The sequence below is a fragment of the Oncorhynchus keta genome, chromosome 26 (assembly GCF_023373465.1).
Source record: "Oncorhynchus keta strain PuntledgeMale-10-30-2019 chromosome 26, Oket_V2, whole genome shotgun sequence".
Classification (NCBI taxonomy): domain Eukaryota; kingdom Metazoa; phylum Chordata; class Actinopteri; order Salmoniformes; family Salmonidae; genus Oncorhynchus; species Oncorhynchus keta.
Genome location: NC_068446.1, coordinates 29,427,704 through 29,451,084, shown reverse-complemented (window position 1 = coordinate 29,451,084; position 23,381 = coordinate 29,427,704). Strand labels below are relative to the sequence as shown.

The following is a 23,381-nucleotide window of genomic DNA, read 5'->3' as shown; positions in this document are numbered from 1 at the left end:
ACTCCTCCTCTGTTCCGCGGGTGATGTGGAGGTAAACCCAGGCCCTGCATGTCCCCAGGTACCCTCATTTGTTGACTTCTGTGATCAAAAAAGCCTTGGTTTCATGCATGTCAACATCAGAAGCCTCCTCCCTAAGTTTGTTTTACTCACTGCTTTAGCACACTCTGCTAACCCTGATGTCCTTGCCGTGTCTGAATCCTGGCTCAGGAAGGACACCAAAAATTCTGAGATTTCCATACCCAACTATAACATCTTCCATCAAGATAGAACTGCCAAAGGGGGAGGAGTTGCAGTCTACTGCAGAGATCGCCTGCAAAGTAATGTCATACTTTCCAGGTCCATACCCAAACAGTTCGAACTACTAATTTTATAAATAAGTCTCTCACTGTTGCCGCCTGCTACCGACCCCCCTCAGCTCCCAGCTGTGCCCTGGACACCATTTGTGAATTGATCGCCCCCCATCTAGCTTCAGAGTTTGTTCTGTTAGGTGACCTAAACTGGGATATGCTTAACACCCCGGCAGTCCTACAATCTAAGCTAGATGCCCTCAATCTCACACAAATCATCAAGGAACCCACCAGGTACAACCCTAAATCTGTAAACAAGGGCACCCTCATAGATGTCATCCTGACCAACTGGCCCTCCAAATACACCTCCGCTGTCTTCAACCAGGATCTCAGCAATCACTGCCTCATTGCCTGTATCCGCTATGGAGCCGCAGTCAAACGACCACCCCTCATCACTGTCAAACGCTCCCTAAAACACTTCTGTGAGCAGGCCTTTCTAATCGACCTGGCCCGGGTATCCTGGAAGGACATTGACCTCATCCCGTCAGTTGAGGATGCCTGGTCATTCTTTAACAGTAACTTCCTCACCATTTTAGATAAGCATGCTCCGGTCAAAAAATGCAGAACTAAGAACAGATATAGCCCTTGGTTCACTCCAGACCTGACTGCCCTCGACCAGCACAAAAACATCCTATGGCGGACTGCAATAGCATCGAATAGTCCCCGCGATATGCAACTGTTCAGGGAAGTCAGGAAACAATACACGCAGTCAGTCAGGAAAGCTAAGGCCAGCTTCTTCAGGCAGAAGTTTGCATCCTGTAGCTCCAACTCCAAAAAGTTCTGGGACACTGTGAAGTCCATGGAGAACAAGAGCACCTCTTTCCAGCTGCCCACTGCACTGAGGCTAGGTAACACGGTCACCACCGATAAACCCATGATTATCGAAAACTTCAACAAGCATTTCTCAACGGCTGGCCATGCCTTCCGCCTGGCTACTCCAACCTCGGCCAACAGCTCCGCCCCCCCCGCAGCTACTCGCCCAAGCCTCTCCAGGTTCTCCTTTACCCAAATCCAGATAGCAGATGTTCTGGAAGAGCTGCAAAACCTGGACCCGTACAAATCAGCTGGGCTTGACAATCTGGACCCTCTATTTCTGAAACTATCCGCCGCCATTGTCGCAACCCCTATTACCAACCTGTTCAACCTCTCTTTCATATCGTCTGAGATCCCCAAGGATTGGAAAGCTGCCGCAGTCATCCCCCTCTTCAAAGGGGGAGACACCCTGGACCCAAACTGTTACAGACCTATATCCATCCTGCCCTGCCTATCTAAGGTCTTCGAAAGCCAAGTCAACAAACAGGTCACTGACCATCTCGAATCCCACCGTACCTTCTCCGCTGTGCAATCTGGTTTCCGAGCCGATCACGGGTGCACCTCAGCCACGCTCAAGGTACTAAACGATATCATAACCGCCATCGATAAAAGACAGTACTGTGCAGCCGTCTTCATCGACCTTGCCAAGGCTTTCGACTCTGTCAATCACCATATTCTTATCGGCAGACTCAGTAGCCACGGTTTTTCGGATGACTGCCTTGCCTGGTTCACCAATGACTTTGCAGACAGAGTTCAGTGTGTCAAATCGGAGGGCATGCTGTCCGGTCCTCTGGCAGTCTCTATGGGGGTGCCACAGGGTTCAATTTTCGGGCCGACTCTTTTCTCTGTATATATCAATGATGTTGCTCTTGCTGCGGGCAATTCCCTGATCCACCTCTACGCAGACGACACCATTCTATATACTTCCGGCCCGTCCTTGGACACTGTGCTATCTAACCTCCAAACAAGCTTCAATGCCATACAACACTCCTTCCGTGGCCTCCAACTGCTCTTAAACGCTAGTAAAAGCAAATACATGCTTTTCAACCATTCGCTGCCTGCACCCGCACGCCTGACCAGCATCACCACCCTGGATGGTTCTGACCTTGAATATGTGGACATCTATAAGTACCTAGGTGTCTGGCTACACTTGAAACTCTCCTTCCAGACTCATATCAAACATCTCCAATCGAAAATCAAATCAAGAGTCGGCTTTCTATTCCGCAACAAAGCCTCCTTCACTCACGCCGCCAAACTTACCCTAGTAAAACTGACTATCCTACCGATCCTCGACTTTGGCGATGTCATCTACAAAATTGCTTCCAACACTCTACTCAGCAAACTGGATGCAGTTTATCACAGTGCCATCCGTTTTGTCACTAAAGCACCTTATACCACCCACCACTGCGACCTGTATGCTCTAGTCGGCTGGCCCTCGCTACATATTCGTCGCCAGACCCACTGGCTCCAGGTCATCTACAAGTCCATGCTAGGTAAAGCTCCGCCTTATCTCAGTTCACTGGTCACGATGGCAACACCCACCCGTAACACGCGCTCCAGCAGGCGTATCTCACTGATCATCCCTAAAGCCAACACCTCATTTGGCAGCCTTTCGTTCCAGTTCTCTGCTGCCTGTGACTGGAATGAATTGCAAAAATCGCTGAAGTTGGAGACTTTTATCTCCCTCACCAACTTCAAACATCTGCTATCTGAGCAGCTAACCGATCGCTGCCGCTGTACATAGTCTATCTGTAAATAGCCCACCCATTTTTACCTACCTCATCCCCATACTGTTTTTATTTATTTTATTTTCTGCTCTTTTGCAAACCAATATCTCTACCTGTACATGACCATCTGATCATTTATCACTCCAGTGTTAATCTGCAAAATTGTAATTATTTGCCTACCTCCTCATGCCTTTTGCACACAATGTATATAGACTCTCCTTTTTTCTACTGTATTATTGACTTGTTAATTGTTTACTCCATGTGTAACTCTGTGTTGTCTGTTCACACTGCTATGCTTTATCTTGGCCAGGTCGCAGTTGCAAATGAGAACTTGTTCTCAACTAGCCTACCTGGTTAAATAAAGGTGAAAAAATAAAATTAAAATTAAAATGTCATTAACCTTTGACTATTGGATGTTCTTATACGCACTTTAGTATTGCCAGTGTAACAGTATAGCTTCCGTCCCTCTCCTCGCTCCTCCCTGGGCTCGAACCAGCAACACAACGACAACAGCCACCCTCGAAGCAGCGTTACCCATGCAGAGCAAGGGGAACAACTTCTCCAAGTCTGAGAGCGAGTGACGTTTGAAACGCTATTAGCGCGCACCCCGCTAACTAGCTAGCCATTTCACATCGGTTACACCAGCCTCATCTCGGGAGTTGATAGGCTTGAAGTCACAAACAGCGCAATACTTGACGCACACCTAAAGTGCTGTTTGAATGAATGCTTACGAGCCTGCTGCTGCCTACCACCGCTATGTCAGATACTTGTATGCTTGTATGCTCAGTCAGATTATATGCAACGCAGGACACACTAGATAATATCTAGTAATATCATCAACCATGTGTAGTTAACTAGTGATTATGATTGATTGTTTTTTAAAAGATAAGTTTAATGCTAGCTAGCAACTTACCTTGGCTTATTGCATTCACGTAACAGGCAGTCTCCTTGTGGAGTGCAACGAGAGGCAGGTGGTTATTGCGTTGGACTAGTTAACTGTAAGGTTGCAAGATTGGATCTCCCGAGCTGACAAGGTGAAAATCTGTCGTTCTGCCCCTGAACGAGGCAGTTCACCCACCGTTCCTAGGTCGTCATTGAAAATAAGAATGTGTTCTTAACGGACCTGCCTAGTTAAATAAAGATTAAATAAAGGTGTTACAATATATATATATATATTTTTTTTTAAAGTCGGGCAAATCGGTGTCCAAAAATACCGATTTCCGATTGTTATGAAAACTTGAAATAGGCCCTAATTAATCGTCCATTCCAGACCTCTAGTAGATATGGGTTAGCTGACAAAGTCACAAAAATTATGCGCACTTTCAATGGGGCAAAAGTTGTTTTCTGGAGGACCAGATAGCTAGCAACAATAACAATAAACTGCCATGTGGGAAATCGCAAGTGACTCGTTTCATCTTGTTTTGAGGTGTTTTGACTGATTTCATGTCAGTGCTAATATGTCAAAAACCACTAGCTCGCTAATCAACAACTGTAAAGATGTATTTGAGACAAGTGCTCATTGTGCAAATGTCTTTATGTTTTCAATAAACATTGGAGACAATGTTAATGAACAAAAATAGAAACACAACATGGAACAATTTCAAAGATTTTACTGAGTTAAAGTTCAAGTAAGGAAATCAGTCAATTTAAATAAATTCATTAGGCCCTAATCTATAGATTTCACATGACTGGGAATACAGATATGCACCTGTTGGTCACAGACACCTGAAAACTAATGTAGGAGCGTGAATCAGAACCAGTCAATGTGACACATCTCCTTCACATAGAGTTGATCAGGCTGTTGTGGAATTTGGAACGTTGTCCCACTCCTCTTCAATCGCTGTATGAAGTTGCTGGATACTGGCGGGAACTGGAACACGCTGTCATACACATCCATCCAGAGCATCCCAAACATGTTCAATGGGTGACATGTCTGGTGAGTATGCAGGCCATGGAAGAACTGGGACATTTTCAGCTTCCAGGAATTGTGTACAGATCCTTGCGACATGGGACCATGTATTATCAGGCTAAAACATGGCACGACAATGGGCCTCAGGATCTTGTCATGGTCTCTCTGTGCATTAATATTGTCATAGATAAAATGCGATTGTGTTCATTGTCCGTAGCTTATGCCTGCACATACCATAATCCCACCACCACCATGGGGCACTCTGTTCACAACAGCACACTGCTCACCCACACGACGCCATACGCCATCTGCCTGGTACAGTTGAAACCGGGATTCATCCGTGAAGAACACACTTTTCCAGCATGCTAGTGGCCATCGAAGGTGAGCATTTGCCCACAAAAGTCAGTTACAAAGCCTAACTGCAGTCAGGTCAAGACCCTGTTGAGGATGACAACCATGCAGATGAGCTTCCCTGAGACAGTGTCTGACAGTTTGTGCAGAAATTCTTCAGTTGTGCAAATGTTTCATCAGCTGTCAGGGTGGCTGGTCTCAGATGATCCCGCAGGTGAAGAACCCGGATGTGGAGGTTTTTGGTTGGCGTTGTTACACATGGTCTGCGGTTGTGAGGCCGGTAGAATGTACTACCAAATTCTTTAAAATTACGTTGGAGGCGTCTTATGGAAAATTAAATGAACATTAGATTCTCTGGACGTTCCTGCAGTCGGCATGCCAATTGCACACTCCCTCAAAACTTGAGACATCTGTAGCATTGTGTTGTGTGACAAAACTGCACATTTTAGAGTGGCCTTTTATTGTCCCCTGCACAAGGTGGACCTGTGTAATGATCATGCTGTTTAATCAGCTTCTTGATATGCCACACCTGTCAGGTGGATGGATTATGTTGGCAAAGGAGAAATGCTCACTAACAGGGAAGTAAACACATTTGTGCACAAAATGTGAAAGAAATAAGCTTTTTTGTGCATGTGGAAATGTTCTGGGATATTTTATTTAAGCTCATGACATATGGTACCAACACTTTACATGTTGCGTTTATATTTTTGTTCAGTGTAGTTTACATGTTGTCAACAATCTAAGCCAAGGGCGTCTGTTTTGCCCCATAGTTGCATGCTCCGTTGATACTATTCTCAGAGGCGACCTGGAACATTTCCCAGTCCTCATGATGAAAACAATCTTGAAGCATAGATTCCGATTGGTCAGACCAACAATAAACAGTCCTTACCACAGAAGGTTCCTGTTTAAGTTTCTGCCTATAGGTGGTGAGGAGCAGAATGGAGACGTGATCTGTTTTGCCGAAGGAAAGGCGGGGGAGGGCAATGATCCACTAAGGCTGCCGGCCCAGAAGGCATCCCAAGCCGTGTCCTCAGAGCATGTGCAGACCAGCTGGCTAAAGTGTTTACGGACATATTCAATCTCTCCATATCCCAGTCTGTTGTCACCACTTGCTTAAAGATGTTCACCATTGTTCCTGTACCCAAGAAAGCAAAGGTGTCACGTCCTGACCATTGAAAACCTGTATTTTCTATGGTAGAGTAGGTCAGGGCGTGACTAGGGTTTTTTGTTCTAGTTTATATTTTCTATGTGGGGTTCTAGGTTTGACTTTCTATGTTGGTGATTTGTATGATTCCCAATTAGAGGTAGCTGGTTATCGTTGTCTCTAATTGGGGATCATACTTAAGTATAATTTTTTCCACCTGTGGGTTATGGGATATTGTTTATGTATGGGGATATTGTTGAGTTGGTGGAGGATGCACAGATTTTGCCCAAAGGAACGTGTTGTCAGTTTGGTGCCACCTGAAGTCCGGAACCTCTTGCGACGGTAAACGGTCCGGAACTTCAAGGTCCATGGCTGGAGCCGCAGGATGAGTTGGTACTTCATCCCGCACCAGAGCCGCCCCCGATGCTGGCGGATGAGTGGGTACTTGGCCCCGCACCAGAGCCGCCACCGCCACTAGACCCCCTAACCCTCCCTTTTTGTTTCAGGTTTTGCGGTCGGAGTCCGCACCTTTGGGGTGGGGGGGGGGGGGGCCCGGGGGGTACTGTCACGTCCTGACCATAGAAAACCTGCATTTTCTATGGTAGAGTAGGTCAGGGCGTGACTAGGAGTTTTTGTTCTAGTTTATATTTTCTGTGGGGTTCTAGGTTTGATTTTAAATGTTGGTGATTTGTATGATTCCCAATTAGAGGCAGCTGGTTATCGTTGTCTCTAATTGGGGATCATACTTAAGTAGCATTTTTTTCCACCTGTGGGTTATGGGATATTGTTTATGGTTAGTGTGTTTGAGCACTACGTAGTCACGGGTCTTTGTAAGTTTTGTTATTTTGTTTTCAGTTTCACTTATTCATTAAAAGATGTGGAACTATACTCACGCTGCGCCTTGGTCCGATCATTATTACGAACGACGGGACAGAAGGTAACTGAACTAAATTACTATCGCCCCGTAGCTCTCACTTCTGTCATCATGAAGTGCTTTGAGAGGCTAGTTAAGGACTATATAATCTCCACCTTACCTGACACCCTAGACCCACTACAATTCGCATATCGCTCCAACAGATACGCGGACAACAGTCACTATTGCATTGCACTGCCCTATGTAAGAATGCTGTTCATCAACTACAGCTCAGCCTTCAAAGCCATAGTGCCCTCCCAGCTCATCATTAATCTCAGGGCCTTTGGTCTGAACCCCTCCCTGTGCAACTGGGTCCTGGACTTCCTGACGGGCTGACCCCAAGTGGTGAAGGCAGGTAACAACACCACCACACTGATCCTTGACACGTGGGCCCCACAGTGGTGCGTGCTGCTCAGCCCCCTCCTATACTATCTGTTCACCCATGACTGCATGGCCATTCACGTCTCCAATTCAATCATCAAGTTTGCTGACCAGACTGGTCACAAGAAATAACCGTTGATTTCGGACGTTTGAAAAGGTTCTGAGGATGTCAATATATGGCCCCCCCCCAACCCCCAAAAATGATGGCAGAGCACTAGGCTCAGAGCCAGAGTACGCTGCTTAGACGATTACGCCACAGCAGTTTACAATTCTCTAGCAAGCAGGGAGAGTACTTGATGTTTTAAGCCTTCCCCAAACCATAGCCCTAACCTTAACCACTCAGAATGAATACCTAAACTTAACCCTTTGAGTTGTTTCTGTACCCACGGAGAATTAACACTGTAACCAAGCTGAATTAACACTGTAACCAAGCTGAATTAACACTGTAACCAAGCTGAATTAACACTGTAACCAAGCTGAATTAACACTGTAACCAAGCTGAATTAAAGTGTAAAAAGAAAAAAAGACGTGCCTCCAATTACGGCAAATTCCTAAGTAAAACAATAAGATCAGGTTGTGGTGACGACAGTAGTAGGCCTGATTGTAGCTCCCTCCAGTAACCAATAAGATCAGGTTGTGGTGACGACAGTGGTAGGCCTGATTGTAGCTCCCTCCAGTAACCAATAAGATCAGGTTGTGGTGACGACAGTAGTAGGCCTGATTGTAGCTCCCTCCAGTAACCAATAAGATCAGGTTGTGGTGACGACAGTGGTAGGCCTGATTGTAGCTCCCTCCAGTAACCAATAAGATCAGGTTGTGGTGACGACAGTAGTAGGCCTGATTGTAGCTCCCTCCAGTAACCAATAAGATCAGGTTGTGGTGACGACAGTAGTAGGCCTGATTGTAGCTCCCTCCAGTAACCAATAAGATCAGGTTGTGGTGACGACAGTAGTAGGCCTGATTGTAGCTCCCTCCAGTAACCAATAAGATCAGGTTGTGGTGACGACAGTAGTAGGCCTGATTGTAGCTCCCTCCAGTAACCAATAAGATCAGGTTGTGGTGACGACAGTGGTAGGCCTGATTGTAGCTCCCTCCAGTAACCAATAAGATCAGGTTGTGGTGACGACAGTGGTAGGCCTGATTGTAGCTCCCTCCAGTAACCAATAAGATCAGGTTGTGGTGACGACAGTGGTAGGCCTGATTGTAGCTCCCTCCAGTAACCAATAAGATCAGGTTATGGTGACAACAGTTATAGGCCTGATTGTAGCTCCCTCCAGTAACCAATAAGATCAGGTTGTGGTGACGACAGTGGTAGGCCTGATTGTAGCTCCCTCCAGTAACCAATAAGATCAGGTTATGGTGACGACAGTTGTAGGCCTGATTGTAGCTCCCTCCAGTAACCAATACCTCATTGGCTGCTTATTACAGAAGGGAGGAAATCAAAAACACTCACACTTCACACTTCTTATTCCTGGCATGAATTCACACTTCATCCTTAATTATTATAATGTTACCCTCCTAACATACACCTTTCAACCGTTAGGAACTACACCGAAGACAGGAAAAACCTAGCTAACACAGCGTGGGACTGCCTTCGCTCCATAAGTGTGTTTCTACGATAATAATCCCCATTACAACAGTTCTTAGCAAGTTCAGCTTGTCCATTTCCCCCACATAGCGAACACAGAAACAATTCAAACAAAAACAATGACAGACTGACAGGTTAACTGTTTGTTACACTGACTACCAACAACGATGAGACAGCCTACTGGGAGGAGGTGAGATCCCTGGTGAAGTGGTGCAAGGAAAATAACTTCTCCCGCAACGTCAAGAAAACGAAGGAGCTAATTGTGGACTACAGGAGACCGCAGAGATAGCACACCCCCATCCACATCGATGGGGCCGCAGTGGAGACGGTCAAAAGCTCCAAGTTCCTAGGAGTGCACATCACTGGCAACCTGAAATGATCCCTTCACACAGCGTGGTGAATTAGGCGCAACAACTCTTCTTCAATCTCAGGAGGCTGAAGAAATTTGTCTTGGACCATAAAACCTCAAACTTCTACAGATGCACCATTGAGAGCATCCTGTTGGGCTGTATCACTGCCTAGTACAGCAATTGCACCATCCACAATCGCAGGGCACTCCACCTCTATATCAGGTATCAGAGGAAGGCCCAAAAAATTGCAGAAGACCCCAGCCACCCCAGTATAGACTGTTCACTTTGCTACCGTCTGGCAAACAGGCTCTGAGACAGCTTCAACCCCCAAGCCATAAGACTGCTAAATAGCCAGACTACTATAAATAGTAAATTAATGGAACCCGAACTAGAGTAAATCAGTGCAGCTATCTTGCACTGACCCTACACACACTCACTAGCACGCAGGGCTATCCAACCCTGTTTATGGAGAGCTACCCTAATGGAAGTTTTTGCTCCAACCTCAGCTGTAACTAACCTCATTCAACTAATCAACCAAGTAATTATTAGAATCAGGTGTGCTAGATTAGAGTTGGAGCGAAAATCTACAGGATGGTAGCTCTCCCTGTATATAGCTCCACATTGATCTGGTACTGGTACTCCCTGTATATAGCTCCACATTGATCTGGTACTGGTACTCCCTGTATATAGCTCCACATTGATCTGGTACTGGTACTCCTTGTATATAGCTCCACATTGATCTGGTACTGGTACTCCCTGTATATAGCTCCACATTGATCTGGTACTGGTACTCCTTGTATATAGCTCCACATTGATCTGGTACTGGTACTCCCTGTATATAGCTCCACATTGATCTGGTACTGGTACTCCCTGTATATAGCTCCACATTGATCTGGTACATGTACTACTTGTATATAGCTCCACATTGATCTGGTACTGGTACTCCCTGTATATAGCTCCACATTGATCTGGTACTGGTACTCCCTGTATATAGCTCCACATTGATCTGGTACTGGTACTCCCTGTATATAGCTCCACATTGATCTGGTACTGGTACTCCCTGTATATAGCTCCACATTGATCTGGTACTGGTACTCCTTGTATATAGCTCCACATTGATCTGGTACTGGTACTCCCTGTATATAGCTCCACATTGATCTGGTACTGGTACTCCTTGTATATAGCTCCACATTGATCTGGTACTGGTACTCCTTGTATATAGCTCCACATTGATCTGGTACTGGTACTCCTTGTATATAGCTCCACATTGATCTGGTACTGGTACTCCCTGTATATAGCTCCTGTATATAGCTCCACATTGATCTGGTACTGGTACTCCCTGTATATAGCTCCTGTATATAGCTCCACATTGATCTGGTACTGGTACTCCCTGTATATAGCTCCTGTATATAGCTCCACATTGATCTGGTACTGGTACTCCTTGTATATAGCTCCACATTGATCTGGTACTGGTACTCCTTGTATATAGCTCCATTCTTGTGTATTTTCTTTTATTCCATTCTTGTGTTACTTTTATTTTTAAACTCTGTATCGTTGGGAAGGGCACGTAAGCAAGCATTTCAGGGTAGAGTCTACACCAGTTGTATTCGGCTCATGTAACAAGTCAAATTTAATTTGATTGAATTTGACACTTTCTGCCCTCCAGGACATCTACAGCAGCAGGAAGGCCAAGAAGATTATCAAGGACCTCAGGCACCCGACCCAGGGCCTGTTCACCCCACTACCTTCTAGAAAGCGGATACAGTACAGGTGCACCGAGAGACTGAGAAACAGCTTCTATCTCCAAGCCATCAGACTGTTAAAAAGTCACCACTAGCCGGCCTCCACCCAGTACCCTGCCCTGAACAGTTCTAACCGGCCTCCACCCAGTACCCTGCCCTGAACAGTTCTAGCCGGCCTCCACCCAGTACCCTGCCCTGAACAGTTCTAGCCGGCCTCCACCCAGTACCCTGCCCTGAACAGTTCTAGCCGGCCTCCACCCAGTACCCTGCCCTGAACAGTTCTAGCCGGCCTCCACCCAGTACCCTGCCCTGAACAGTTCTAGCCGGCCTCCACCCAGTACCCTGCCCTGAACAGTTCTAGCCGGCCTCCACCCAGTAACCTGCCCTGAACAGTTCTAGCCGGCCTCCACCCAGTACCCTGCCCTGAACAGTTCTAGCCGGCCTCCACCCAGTACCCTGCCCTGAACAGTTCTAGCCGGCCTCCACCCAGTACCCTGTCCTGAACAGTTCTCGCCGGCCTCCACCCAGTACCCTGCCCTGAACAGTTCTAGCCGGCCTCCACCCAGTACCCTGCCCTGAACAGTTCTAGCCGGCCTCCACCCAGTACCCTGCCCTGAACAGTTCTAGCCGGCCTCCACCCAGTACCCTGCCCTGAACAGTTCTAGCCGGCCTCCACCCAGTACCCTGCCCTGAACAGTTCTAGCCGGCCTCCACCCAGTACCCTGCCCTGAACAGTTCTAACCGGCCTCCACCCAGTACCCTGCCCTGAACAGTTCTAGCCGGCCTCCACCCAGTACCCTGCCCTGAACAGTTCTAGCCAGCCTCCACCCAGTACCCTGCCCTGAACAGTTCTAGCTGGACTCCACCCAGTACCCTGCCCTGAACAGTTCTAGCCGGCCTCCACCCAGTACCCTGCCCTGAACAGTTCTAGCCGGCCTCCACCCAGTACCCTGCCCTGAACAGTTCTAGCTGGACTCCACCCAGTACCCTGCCCTGAACAGTTCTAGCCGGCCTCCACCCAGTACCCTGCCCTGAACAGTTCTAACCGGCCTCCACCCAGTACCCTGCCCTGAACAGTTCTAACCGGTCTCCACCCAGTACCCTGCCCTGAACAGTTCTAACCGGCCTCCACCCAGTACCCTGCCCTGAACAGTTCTAACCGGCCTCCACCCAGTACCCTGCCCTGAACAGTTCTAACCGGCCTCCACCCAGTACCCTGCCCTGAACAGTTCTAACCGGTCTCCACCTAGTACCCTGCCCTGAACAGTTCTAACCGGCCTCCACCCAGTACCCTGCCCTGAACAGTTCTAACCGGCCTCCACCCAGTACCCTGCCCTGAACAGTTCTAACCGGTCTCCACCCAGTACCCTGCCCTGAACAGTTCTAGCCAGCTACCACCCAGTACCCTGCCCTGAACAGTTCTAGCCGGCCTTCACCCAGTACACTGGCCTGAACAGTTCTAACCGGCCTCCACCCAGTACCCTGCCCTGAACAGTTCTAACCGGCCTCCACCCAGTACCCTGCCCTGAACAGTTCTAGCCGGCCTCCACCCAGTACCCTGCCCTGAACAGTTCTAGCCGGCCTTCACCCAGTACCCTGCCCTGAACAGTTCTAGCCGGCCTTCACCCAGTAAGTACCCTGCCCTGAACAGTTCTAACCGGCCTCCACCCAGTACCCTCCACCCAGTACCCTGCCCTGAACAGTTCTAGCCGGCCTTCACCCAGTACCCTGCCCTGAACAGTTCTAACCGGCCTCCACCCAGTACCCTGCCCTGAACAGTTCTAGCCGGCCTCCACCCAGTACCCTGCCCTGAACAGTTCTAGCCGGCCTCCACCCAGTACCCTGCCCTGAACAGTTCTAGCCGGCCTCCACCCAGTACCCTGCCCTGAACAGTTCTAGCCGGCCTCCACCCAGTACCCTGCCCTGAACAGTTCTAGCCGGCCTCCACCCAGTACCCTGCCCTGAACAGTTCTAGCCGGCCTCCACCCAGTACCCTGTCCTGAACAGTTCTCGCCGGCCTCCACCCAGTACCCTGCCCTGAACAGTTCTAGCCGGCCTCCACCCAGTACCCTGCCCTGAACAGTTCTAGCCGGCCTCCACCCAGTACCCTGCCCTGAACAGTTCTAGCCGGCCTCCACCCAGTACCCTGCCCTGAACAGTTCTAGCCGGCCTCCACCCAGTACCCTGTCCTGAACAGTTCTCGCCGGCCTCCACCCAGTACCCTGCCCTGAACAGTTCTAACCGGCCTCCACCCAGTACCCTGCCCTGAACAGTTCTAGCCGGCCTCCACCCAGTACCCTGCCCTGAACAGTTCTAGCCAGCCTCCACCCAGTACCCTGCCCTGAACAGTTCTAGCTGGACTCCACCCAGTACCCTGCCCTGAACAGTTCTAGCCGGCCTCCACCCAGTACCCTGCCCTGAACAGTTCTAGCCGGCCTCCACCCAGTACCCTGCCCTGAACAGTTCTAGCTGGACTCCACCCAGTACCCTGCCCTGAACAGTTCTAGCCGGCCTCCACCCAGTACCCTGCCCTGAACAGTTCTAACCGGCCTCCACCCAGTACCCTGCCCTGAACAGTTCTAACCGGTCTCCACCTAGTACCCTGCCCTGAACAGTTCTAACCGGCCTCCACCCAGTACCCTGCCCTGAACAGTTCTAACCGGCCTCCACCCAGTACCCTGCCCTGAACAGTTCTAACCGGCCTCCACCCAGTACCCTGCCCTGAACAGTTCTAACCGGTCTCCACCCAGTACCCTGCCCTGAACAGTTCTAACCGGCCTCCACCCAGTACCCTGCCCTGAACAGTTCTAACCGGCCTCCACCCAGTACCCTGCCCTGAACAGTTCTAACCGGTCTCCACCCAGTACCCTGCCCTGAACAGTTCTAGCCAGCTACCACCCAGTACCCTGCCCTGAACAGTTCTAGCCGGCCTTCACCCAGTACACTGGCCTGAACAGTTCTAACCGGCCTCCACCCAGTACCCTGCCCTGAACAGATCTAACCGGCCTCCACCCAGTACCCTGCCCTGAACAGTTCTAGCCGGCCTCCACCCAGTACCCTGCCCTGAACAGTTCTAGCCGGCCTTCACCCAGTACCCTGCCCTGAACAGTTCTAGCCGGCCTTCACCCAGTAAGTACCCTGCCCTGAACAGTTCTAACCGGCCTCCACCCAGTACCCTCCACCCAGTACCCTGCCCTGAACAGTTCTAGCCGGCCTTCACCCAGTACCCTGACCTGAACAGTTCTAGCCGGCCTTCACCCAGTACCCTGCCCTGAACAGTTCTAGCCGGCCTTCACCCAGTACCCTGCCCTGAACAGTTCTAACCGTCCTCCACCTAGTACCCTGCCCTGAACAGTTCTAACCGGCCTCCACCCAGTACCCTGCCCTGAACAGTTCTAACCGGCCTCCACCCAGTACCCTGCCCTGAACAGTTCTAGCCGGCCTTCACCCAGTACCCTGCCCTGAACAGTTCTAGCCGGCCTTCACCCAGTACCCTGCCCTGAACAGTTCTAGCCGGCCTCCACCCAGTACCCTGCCCTGAACAGTTCTAGCCGGCCTTCACCCAGTACCCTGCCCTGAACAGTTCTAGCCGGCTACCACCCAGTACCCTGCCCTGAACAGTTCTAGCCGGCCTCCACCCAGTACCCTGTCCTGAACAGTTCTAACCGGCCTCCACCCAGTACCCTGCCCTGAACAGTTCTAACCGGCCTCCACCCAGTACCCTGCCCTGAACAGTTCTAACCGGCCTCCACCCAGTACCCTGCCCTGAACAGTTCTAGCCGGCCTTCACCCAGTACCCTGCCCTGAACAGTTCTAGCCGGCCTTCACCCAGTACCCTGCCCTGAACAGTTCTAATCGGCCTCCACCTAGTACCCTGCCCTGAACAGTTCTAACCGGCCTCCACCCAGTACCCTGCCCTGAACAGTTCTAGCCGGCCTTCACCCAGTACCCTGCCCTGAACAGTTCTAGCCGGCCTTCACCCAGTACCCTGCCCTGAACAGTTCTAACCGGCCTCCACCTAGTACCCTGCCCTGAACAGTTCTAACCGGCCTCCACCCAGTACCCTGCCCTGAACAGTTCTAACCGGCCTCCACCCAGTACCCTGCCCTGAACAGTTCTAGCCGGCCTTCACCCAGTACCCTGCCCTGAACAGTTCTAGCCGGCCTTCACCCAGTACCCTGCCCTGAACAGTTCTAGCCGGCCTCCACCCAGTACCCTGCCCTGAACAGTTCTAGCCGGCCTTCACCCAGTACCCTGCCCTGAACAGTTCTAGCCGGCTACCACCCAGTACCCTGCCCTGAACAGTTCTAGCCGGCCTCCACCCAGTACCCTGTCCTGAACAGTTCTAACCGGCCTCCACCCAGTACCCTGCCCTGAACAGTTCTAACCGGCCTCCACCCAGTACCCTGCCCTGAAAAGTTCTAACCGGCCTCCACCCAGTACCCTGCCCTGAACAGTTCTAGCCGGCCTTCACCCAGTACCCTGCCCTGAACAGTTCTAGCCGGCCTTCACCCAGTACCCTGCCCTGAACAGTTCTAACCGGCCTCCACCTAGTACCCTGCCCTGAACAGTTCTAACCGGACTCCACCCAGTACCCTGCCCTGAACAGTTCTAACCGGCCTCCACCCAGTACCCTGCCCTGAACAGTTCTAGCCGGCCTTCACCCAGTACCCTGCCCTGAACAGTTCTAGCCGGCCTTCACCCAGTACCCTGCCCTGAACAGTTCTAGCCGGCCTCCACCCAGTACCCTGCCCTGAACAGTTCTAGCCGGCCTTCACCCAGTACCCTGCCCTGAACAGTTCTAGCCGGCTACCACCCAGTACCCTGCCCTGAACAGTTCTAGCCGGCCTCCACCCAGTACCCTGCCCTGAACAGTTCTAACCGGCCTCCACCCAGTACCCTGCCCTGAACAGTTCTAACCGGCCTCCACCCAGTACCCTGCCCTGAACAGTTCTAACCGGCCTCCACCCAGTACCCTGCCCTGAACAGTTCTAGCCGGCCTTCACCCAGTACCCTGCCCTGAACAGTTCTAGCCGGCCTTCACCCAGTACCCTGCCCTGAACAGTTCTAACCGGCCTCCACCCAGTACCCTGCCCTGAACAGTTCTAACCGGCCTCCACCCAGTACCCTGCCCTGAACAGTTCTAACCGGCCTCCACCCAGTACCCTGCCCTGAACAGTTCTAGCCGGCCTTCACCCAGTACCCTGCCCTGAACAGTTCTAGCCGGCCTTCACCCAGTACCCTGCCCTGAACAGTTCTAATCGGCCTCCACCTAGTACCCTGCCCTGAACAGTTCTAGCCGGCTACCACCCAGTACCCTGCCCTGAACAGTTCTAGCCGGCCTCCACCCAGTACCCTGTCCTGAACAGTTCTAACCGGCCTCCACCCAGTACCCTGCCCTGAACAGTTCTAACCGGCCTCCACCCAGTACCCTGCCCTGAAAAGTTCTAACCGGCCTCCACCCAGTACCCTGCCCTGAACAGTTCTAGCCGGCCTTCACCCAGTACCCTGCCCTGAACAGTTCTAGCCGGCCTTCACCCAGTACCCTGCCCTGAACAGTTCTAACCGGCCTCCACCTAGTACCCTGCCCTGAACAGTTCTAACCGGACTCCACCCAGTACCCTGCCCTGAACAGTTCTAACCGGCCTCCACCCAGTACCCTGCCCTGAACAGTTCTAGCCGGCCTTCACCCAGTACCCTGCCCTGAACAGTTCTAGCCGGCCTTCACCCAGTACCCTGCCCTGAACAGTTCTAGCCGGCCTCCACCCAGTACCCTGCCCTGAACAGTTCTAGCCGGCCTTCACCCAGTACCCTGCCCTGAACAGTTCTAGCCGGCCTCCACCCAGTACCCTGCCCTGAACAGTTCTAGCCGGCCTCCACCCAGTACCCTGCCCTGAACAGTTCTAGCCGGCCTCCACCTAGTACCCTGTCCTGAACAGTTCTAGCCGGCCTCCACCCAGTACCCTGTCCTGAACAGTTCTAGCCGGCCTCCACCCAGTACCCTGCCCTGAACAGTTCTAGCCGGCCTCCACCCAGTACCCTGCCCTGAACAGTTCTAGCCGGCCTCCACCTAGTACCCTGCCCTGAACAGTTCTAGCCGGCCTCCACCCAGTACCCTGCCCTGAACAGTTCTAGCCGGCTACCACCCAGTACCCTGCCCTGAACAGTTCTAGCCGGCCTCCACCTAGTACCCTGCCCTGAACAGTTCTAGCCGGCCTCCACCCAGTACCCTGCCCTGAACAGTTCTAGCCGGCCTCCACCTAGTACCCTGTCCTGAACAGTTCTAGCCGGCCTCCACCCAGTACCCTGTCCTGAACAGTTCTAGCCGGCCTCCACCCAGTACCCTGCCCTGAACAGTTCTAGCCGGCCTCCACCCAGTACCCTGCCCTGAACAGTTCTAGCCGGCCTCCACCTAGTACCCTGCCCTGAACAGTTCTAGCCGGCCTCCACCCAGTACCCTGCCCTGAACAGTTCTAGCCGGCTACCACCCAGTACCCTGCCCTGAACAGTTCTAGCCGGCCTCCACCTAGTACCCTGCCCTGAACAGTTCTAGCCGGCCTCCACCCAGTACCCTGCCCTGAACAGTTCTAGCCGGCTACCACCCAGTACCCTGCCCTGAACAGTTCTAGCCGGGCTCCACCCAGTACCCTGCCCTGAACAGTTCTAGCCGGCCTCCACCTAGTACCCTGCCCTGAACAGTTCTAGCCGGCCTCCACCCAGTACCCTGCCCTGAACAGTTCTAGCCGGCCTTCACCTAGTACCCTGCCCTGAACAGTTCTAGCCGGCCTCCACCCAGTACCCTGCCCTGAACAGTTCTAGCCGGCCTCCACCCAGTACCCTGCCCTGAACAGTTCTAGCCAGCTACCACCCAGTACCCTGCCCTGAACAGTTCTAGCCGGCCTTCACCTAGTACCCTGCCCTGAACAGTTCTAGCCGGCCTCCACCCAGTACCCTGCCCTGAACAGTTCTAGCCGGCCTCCACCCAGTACCCTGTCCTGAACAGTTCTAGCCGGCCTCCACCCAGTACCCTGTCCTGAACAGTTCTAGCCGGCCTCCACCCAGTACCCTGTCCTGAACAGTTCTAGCCGGCCTCCACCCAGTACCCTGCCCTGAACAGTTCTAGCCGGCCTCCACCCAGTACCCTGCCCTGAACAGTTCTAGCCGGCCTCCACCTAGTACCCTGCCCTGAACAGTTCTAGCCGGCCTCCACCCAGTACCCTGCCCTGAACAGTTCTAGCCGGCTACCACCCAGTACCCTGCCCTGAACAGTTCTAGCCGGCCTCCACCCAGTACCCTGCCCTGAACAGTTCTAGCCGGCCTCCACCCAGTACCCTGCCCTGAACAGTTCTAGCCGGCCTCCACCCAGTACCCTGTCCTGAACAGTTCTAGCCGGCCTCCACCCAGTACCCTGCCCTGAACAGTTCTAACCGGCCTCCACCTAGTACCCTGCCCTGAACAGTTCTAACCGGCCTCCACCCAGTACCCTGCCCTGAACAGTTCTAACCGGCCTCCACCCAGTACCCTGCCCTGAACAGTTCTAGCCGGCCTTCACCCAGTACCCTGCCCTGAACAGTTCTAGCCGGCCTTCACCCAGTACCCTGCCCTGAACAGTTCTAGCCGGCTACCACCCAGTACCCTGCCCTGAACAGTTCTAGCCGGCCTCCACCCAGTACCCTGTCCTGAACAGTTCTAACCGGCCTCCACCCAGTACCCTGCCCTGAACAGTTCTAACCGGCCTCCACCCAGTACCCTGCCCTGAACAGTTCTAACCGGCCTCCACCCAGTACCCTGCCCTGAACAGTTCTAGCCGTCCTTCACCCAGTACCCTGCCCTGAACAGTTCTAGCCGGCCTTCACCCAGTACCCGGCCCTGAACAGTTCTAACCGGCCTCCACCTAGTACCCTGCCCTGAACAGTTCTAACCGGCCTCCACCCAGTACCCTGCCCTGAACAGTTCTAGCCGGCCTTCACCCAGTACCCTGCCCTGAACAGTTCTAGCCGGCCTTCACCCAGTACCCTGCCCTGAACAGTTCTAACCGGCCTCCACCTAGTACCCTGCCCTGAACAGTTCTAACCGGCCTCCACCCAGTACCCTGCCCTGAACAGTTCTAACCGGCCTCCACCCAGTACCCTGCCCTGAACAGTTCTAGCCGGCCTTCACCCAGTACCCTGCCCTGAACAGTTCTAGCCGGCCTTCACCCAGTACCCTGCCCTGAACAGTTCTAGCCGGCCTCCACCCAGTACCCTGCCCTGAACAGTTCTAGCCGGCCTTCACCCAGTACCCTGCCCTGAACAGTTCTAGCCGGCATCCACCCAGTACCCTGCCCTGAACAGTTCTAGCCGGCTACCACCCAGTACCCTGCCCTGAACAGTTCTAGCCGGGCTCCACCCAGTACCCTGCCCTGAACAGTTCTAGCCGGCCTCCACCTAGTACCCTGCCCTGAACAGTTCTAGCCGGCCTCCACCCAGTACCCTGCCCTGAACAGTTCTAGCCGGCCTTCACCTAGTACCCTGCCCTGAACAGTTCTAGCCGGCCTCCACCCAGTACCCTGCCCTGAACAGTTCTAGCCGGCCTCCACCCAGTACCCTGTCCTGAACAGTTCTAGCCGGCCTCCACCCAGTACCCTGCCCTGAACAGTTCTAGCCGGCCTCCACCCAGTACCCTGCCCTGAACAGTTCTAGCCGGCCTCCACCCAGTACCCTGCCCTGAACAGTTCTAGCCGGCCTCCACCTAGTACCCTGCCCTGAACAGTTCTAGCCGGCCTCCACCCAGTACCCTGCCCTGAACAGTTCTAGCCGGCTACCACCCAGTACCCTGCCCTGAACAGTTCTAGCCGGCCTCCACCCAGTACCCTGCCCTGAACAGTTCTAGCCGGCCTCCACCCAGTACCCTGCCCTGAACAGTTCTAGCCGGCCTCCACCCAGTACCCTGCCCTGAACAGTTCTAGCCGGCCTCCACCCAGTACCCTGCCCTGAACAGTTCTAACCGGCCTCCACCTAGTACCCTGCCCTGAACAGTTCTAACCGGCCTCCACCCAGTACCCTGCCCTGAACAGTTCTAACCGGCCTCCACCCAGTACCCTGCCCTGAACAGTTCTAGCCGGCCTTCACCCAGTACCCTGCCCTGAACAGTTCTAGCCGGCCTTCACCTAGTACCCTGCCCTGAACAGTTCTAGCCGGCTACCACCCAGTACCCTGCCCTGAACAGTTCTAGCCGGCCTCCACCCAGTACCCTGTCCTGAACAGTTCTAACCGGCCTCCACCCAGTACCCTGCCCTGAACAGTTCTAACCGGCCTCCACCCAGTACCCTGCCCTGAACAGTTCTAACCGGCCTCCACCCAGTACCCTGCCCTGAACAGTTCTAGCCGGCCTTCACCCAGTACCCTGCCCTGAACAGTTCTAGCCGGCCTTCACCCAGTACCCTGCCCTGAACAGTTCTAACCGGCCTCCACCTAGTACCCTGCCCTGAACAGTTCTAACCGGCCTCCACCCAGTACCCTGCCCTGAACAGTTCTAGCCGGCCTTCACCCAGTACCCTGCCCTGAACAGTTCTAGCCGGCCTTCACCCAGTACCCTGCCCTGAACAGTTCTAACCGGCCTCCACCTAGTACCCTGCCCTGAACAGTTCTAACCGGCCTCCACCCAGTACCCTGCCCTGAACAGTTCTAACCGGCCTCCACCCAGTACCCTGCCCTGAACAGTTCTAGCCGGCCTTCACCCAGTACCCTGCCCTGAACAGTTCTAGCCGGCCTTCACCCAGTACCCTGCCCTGAACAGTTCTAGCCGGCCTCCACCCAGTACCCTGCCCTGAACAGTTCTAGCCGGCCTTCACCCAGTACCCTGCCCTGAACAGTTCTAGCCGGCATCCACCCAGTACCCTGCCCTGAACAGTTCTAGCCGGCTACCACCCAGTACCCTGCCCTGAACAGTTCTAGCCGGGCTCCACCCAGTACCCTGCCCTGAACAGTTCTAGCCGGCCTCCACCTAGTACCCTGCCCTGAACAGTTCTAGCCGGCCTCCACCCAGTACCCTGCCCTGAACAGTTCTAGCCGGCCTTCACCTAGTACCCTGCCCTGAACAGTTCTAGCCGGCCTCCACCCAGTACCCTGCCCTGAACAGTTCTAGCCGGCCTCCACCCAGTACCCTGTCCTGAACAGTTCTAGCCGGCCTCCACCCAGTACCCTGCCCTGAACAGTTCTAACCGGTCTCCACCTAGTACCCTGCCCTGAACAGTTCTAACCGGCCTCCACCCAGTACCCTGCCCTGAACAGTTCTAACCGGTCTCCACCCAGTACCCTGCCCTGAACAGTTCTAGCCAGCTACCACCCAGTACCCTGCCCTGAACAGTTCTAGCCGGCCTTCACCTAGTACCCTGCCCTGAACAGTTCTAGCCGGCCTCCACCCAGTACCCTGCCCTGAACAGTTCTAGCCGGCCTCCACCCAGTACCCTGTCCTGAACAGTTCTAGCCGGCCTCCACCCAGTACCCTGTCCTGAACAGTTCTAGCCGGCCTCCACCCAGTACCCTGCCCTGAACAGTTCTAACCGGTCTCCACCCAGTACCCTGCCCTGAACAGTTCTAGCCAGCTACCACCCAGTACCCTGCCCTGAACAGTTCTAGCCGGCCTTCACCCAGTACACTGGCCTGAACAGTTCTAACCGGCCTCCACCCAGTACCCTGCCCTGAACAGTTCTAGCCGGCCTCCACCCAGTACCCTGTCCTGAACAGTTCTAGCCGGCCTCCACCCAGTACCCTGTCCTGAACAGTTCTAGCCGGCCTCCACCCAGTACCCTGCCCTGAACAGTTCTAGCCGGCCTTCACCTAGTACCCTGCCCTGAACAGTTCTAGCCGGCCTCCACCCAGTACCCTGCCCTGAACAGTTCTAGCCGGCCTCCACCCAGTACCCTGTCCTGAACAGTTCTAGCCGGCCTCCACCCAGTACCCTGTCCTGAACAGTTCTAGCCGGCCTCCACGTAGTACCCTGCCCTGAACAGTTCTAGCCGGCCTCCACCCAGTACCCTGCCCTGAACAGTTCTAACCGGCCTTCACCTAGTACCCTGCCCTGAACAGTTCTAGCCGGCCTCCACCCAGTACCCTGCCCTGAACAGTTCTAGCCGGCCTCCACCCAGTACCCTGTCCTGAACAGTTCTAGCCGGCCTCCACCCAGTACCCTGCCCTGAACAGTTCTAGCCGGCCTCCACCCAGTACCCTGCCCTGAACAGTTCTAGCCGGCCTCCACCCAGTACCCTGTCCTGAACAGTTCTAGCCGGCCTCCACCCAGTACCCTGCCCTGAACAGTTCTAGCCGGCCTCCACCCAGTACCCTGCCCTGAACAGTTCTAGCCGGCTACCACCCGGTTCTCTAACCTGCACCTTAAAGACTCATTGAACACTGGTCACTTTAATAATGTTTACATACTGTTTCACCCACTTTATATGAATACACTGTATTCTAGTCCTTGCTCATCCTATATAACATATTTTTGTATTTTTCTGGATTATATGTGTATTGTTGTTTTTATTGCTAGGTATTACTGCACTGTTGGAGCTAGAAACACAAGCATTTGCTGCACCTGCGATAACATCAGCAAATCTTTATACGACACCAAGAAACTTTGATTTTATTTGATTTGTATTGGAGTTAAGAGGAGACTCTTTGCTGGTGAGTGATTCTGACATATCAGCTGATCAATAGAAATAGCCTTTAAGAAGTTGTAATGTCTCACTGTAGCACCAAAACAAATCAGAAAAGTATCTGGTCAGCCTATCCTCTCTTCATTGATGGAAAATATATCAGATTTAATGACATAAGTCAATAGTTATGAAAACTGAAAAGAACAATTACCAGTCAGCGCTTGACTAGTCTACAGGTCAATGAAATTGAGTTCATTAGAGTAAAAACACATCTCAAACAAAAAAGAGAAAACGAAACAAGCAGAAAATAAATTAGACCTGATGTAGTTACTTAACGATGACATGCAGTAAGTATGTCATCCCTTTTTCCATCAGAACACCCTACATTTGTTGGGGCATGGTGTCGAAAGCGTTCCGCAGGGATGGATGCTGGCCCATGCTTCCCACATTTGTGCCAAGTTAGATGGATGTCCTTTGGGTGGTG

The 23,381-nt window shown here is 52.7% G+C and overlaps 1 protein-coding gene and 1 long non-coding RNA gene across 2 annotated transcripts in view; one reads left to right on the top strand and one right to left on the bottom strand.

Annotated features, from left to right (window-relative positions):
• The window catches only part of LOC118359222 (transmembrane protein 59-like), a 42,904-nt gene that overhangs the window by 11,533 nt on the left and 7,990 nt on the right, over window positions 1-23,381 (bottom strand). The window lies entirely within an intron of this gene.
• Window positions 8,262-9,208, top strand: LOC127912035 (uncharacterized). Its single transcript, XR_008080206.1, has 3 exons — window positions 8,262-8,398; window positions 8,639-8,818; window positions 8,879-9,208. It is a non-coding gene; the product is annotated as an uncharacterized LOC127912035 (long non-coding RNA).